Source organism: Pinus tabuliformis, chromosome 8 (assembly GCF_031772625.1).
Source record: "Pinus tabuliformis cultivar Carrire ecotype Pingquan chromosome 8, CPIR1, whole genome shotgun sequence".
Lineage (NCBI taxonomy): Eukaryota > Viridiplantae > Streptophyta > Pinopsida > Pinales > Pinaceae > Pinus > Pinus tabuliformis.
Genome location: NC_142294.1, coordinates 1166451107 through 1166454856, shown reverse-complemented (window position 1 = coordinate 1166454856; position 3750 = coordinate 1166451107).

Here is a 3750-nt window from a genome sequence, read left to right as displayed (position 1 = left end):
AGCTTTGTATAAGAATCAGAGAGTATTTACCTCCCCTAATTCAAGGAATTAGGTTGTTGTTGTTGTTGTTGTTGTTTTTTTTTTTTTTTTTTTATGGCCCAAACGTGCTCAATCTCTAAGAAATCGTCATATTTGTTGTGGCCCTAACCTTCCTCGAAAGTATTATAGTAAGTTCATGACCATTTATTATTCACACAATTCATCTTCATGGTATCCATCTTCTGTGCATTTAATTATCCACACAACCTTCTGCGCATTTAATTATCCATATAAGAGAAAAAACTTGAGCAGAGTCTAGTTCAACTCAGTGCAGGATTTCTCCAACCGAGGAACATGTGCAACTAAGGAACATGCCCACACTCTTTTATCACCACCAACTTAGCCTTCTCTCCAATATGTCTGCAAACATGAAACGAAAAATTGAACTTACGCTTGAAGAGACCAACAAATTATAAAAATATCTAAAACTCCATTCGCATTAAAAAATCAAAATTTTGCAGCTGGTTACCGGTGCAGAAGAAAGGCCTGGTCTAGCTTGAAGGTTCGATCCTTCTCTCCCCAAACTATTAGAACGTCCTGTTTGATTTCATCCAAATACAAGAATCTTAATTTTCCATCAATAATTTCAAACAAATTGATACATTAATGTATCCTTATTTAATATTTCAGAATGAAGAATTTATTTTGATGGCATATTTTTAAAATAATTGCAATGCAGTGAGCTACATTGTTTGACCTCACTGCTGTCTATTGGGATAGTGCCAGCGTTACGATCTGGATAAGGATAGAAATTTTGGAATTCCACATACAACACTAAAGTCAAACAATTGATTTAGTTCAAAAAACGCACAGATCAACTGTTTGACCTCACTGGTATCTATTGGGATATTCCAAAATTGACAATTTGGAAAGGATAACCATTTTGTAATTCCAGGTACAACAATTAGGTCAAAAAATTAACTTCTCTTCTACTCCTGTCCTTAAAATTTTGTCCATCGGATTTCATAACATTTCAGAAATCTACAATCAAATTATGTCATTACAAGGCACTGGGAAACCTTCATTTATGACTTTAGTAGGCAAGGAAGAATGTGTTATAGTCGAGCTGATGGGATTTAGGACTTCATGTTTTGAATAATCCCATCCCCAAACTGCTTCCTCTCTATGTAAAATTTTTTGGGTTATATTGTGATTCTATGGGATTGGTGCAGGCCTCGCAGGCAATGCCCATCCCTAGTGAGTATAGAGGTATTTTTGAACCCTTTTATTCACCATTCCATAATAGAAGAGTACTGCTGCCGACGGCTAGGTCATAGGCAAAGTCCTAATCCTTTAATTTCTCAGAATAACATTTCAACCTGGATGTTACTCCCTTGACACCTATATTAATTAGTCAAGATATTTTCAATGCATCAGAGGACCTTGGGGTTAAAATTGTAATACGCCAGAAAACTGTACAACACAATGCATTAATAGTTAATGTACTGTCTGGATGTTCTTCTTACAACAAACCTTTCATCCCTAGACGAGAAGCGAACATGTGGCTAAGGCTTTTGTCGCACTGCCCATGCCCATGAAAATACATATCATTACTCAGGAAAAAAATTGGTTTAATGCCACACATTAAATTTTTTACTTATCTTATGATCATTATAGGCAAGTCGAAATGTAAAAGGCATACTTGAGCCCAATACGATAGCCACATGCTCCTGACCTCAGGGGTTACTTTAGGATCAGAAATTGGCAAATCGTTTGATAAATCTATCTTGTCTGCACCACCAATTCTTTTAAATTATTAATTTTACATTTATAGGATTACCAAGTTTTTTTTCCCAGAAAGAAAAGAATGTTTTCATTATATATATAAAATTACAAATCTTTTTTAAAGAAAGAAAAAAATATTTTATTATGTATAGAAAATAGATTTGCAAAACTATGATCCATATGAAACAAAGAAATTTAAGGTGAGTGTTTATAATGGATAGGATTTATTTCATATGTATCACTGATAACATCTACGAGAATTATCACTTTTTTTAGAAGGTCGAACGGTATCGTATCATGATGGGAAGTAATCCACCTACACTCAGCGGGTTTCATATATTCTACTTAGTATCTCTGTATCTCCACGTTCATGTAAATATTTAGTTTTACTAAGTTATTTTATCTAGATTGCAGATTGTAGTAATATTTTGGAAAAGAAATGGACAAGACAATTGACTTAACTCCTCTGTCCATAATGTTTCCTAAATCTAAGATTAAGTTCAACTCTTTTATACCACCCTTATCTCTATTTCCAATTCTAACCTAACCTAAGAAATTGAATTCGTATAATACTGTAACATATCCTAAACTACAATATTGTTGATTTACAAAAGAGTGTGATGGAAATAAGCATGAGTAGTATTGGGTTAGTGATGATGATATAATTCCTCATCTCTGTGCACAAAGTTCATGAAACCATCCTGATGGTTGTTATAATTAGGACATTTGGGTGCGTTCACAGGGATCTGCATGTAATTTGGGCGAAGCCTGTGGTGCTGTGTGTCTCCATATGTAAACGTTCAAATCTAAAACATTTTTCGTTGGTATAGTATATTCCAGGAACGATGGCACCAGGATTGAATGCCAACATTTCATTCTCATTAAATAAGTTGTCAATGTTCTTGTTCAAAACCACCCGACCCACAGGCTGCACAGAAAACACAAATTATCCCTTAACCATTTGAATATAAATGAGTGATTTGTCTTTTCTGTAGACTCCCCTCTAGAGGAAACAAAGGTTTGTCATTTATTAAAGATCTGTACCTGAGAGGCCTTGAAGCTCGGACCTCCAATGACCAATTCCTTGAAACTGTAAAATAAGATTAAAAACATTAAAAACCATAATGATAATTGATGTGATTATACATTATTATCCAATCTAAAAAGCTTAGGTGTTTGATAATAACAGACAAGAATGGTTTCTTTTCCCTATCATGACCTACCATTTGAAAAGTATGTGAGAAGAAACATATATTATACTCAAAATCCATCGTATTCTCTCTATTTAGGTGTATATTTATTGTTTGTTTTGCTACTACAATTAATCTCATTCATTATTGACTTTCACTTAATAATATTAACCGATATTGTTTAGGATTTTAGTTTAGGGATTGGTTATGCCTTTGGCTCACAAATTACCTTGTGTTATGTGCCTGCGTGTTGCTGGCATCAGTATAAAAATTATGATGAGAGGATCCCCTCGTACCTTGTGAAGAATTTAACTATTTTCAATCATTGGTTTAGAAGCAATCTGTTGATTTTTTTTACAGGCTTCTATTAGAAAGGATTGAAGATAAGATTAATTGACAAGTAATTCTATCTAAACATTATAGGTTATGCATTTTAGGTTGCAGGCCGAATTAGCCCATTTTTGAGGGTATATCCAAGGATAAATAGTATATCGTATAGGAATATTTAATCGTGTATGTTACAAATAGAGTATTTTAAAAGTACTGCTTCAATTGAAGCTTCAACCCAATTATTGCATTGTGAGCAGTTTAGCAAGCTGAAACACTTGTTGGACACAGATTGTCATTGATGTCAATATGGCAATATTCGAGGAGCAGACAGAGCTGAAGAAGAGGAGCATACAGAGCCATCAGAGCAAGTGGAGAGCGAAGCAGGGGAGCTCTGCGATTCTTTTTTGGTGGGAAGCTGAAGCTGCTTATTCGCATTTTTTTAGGAATAATTGGTTTTTAGAAAACC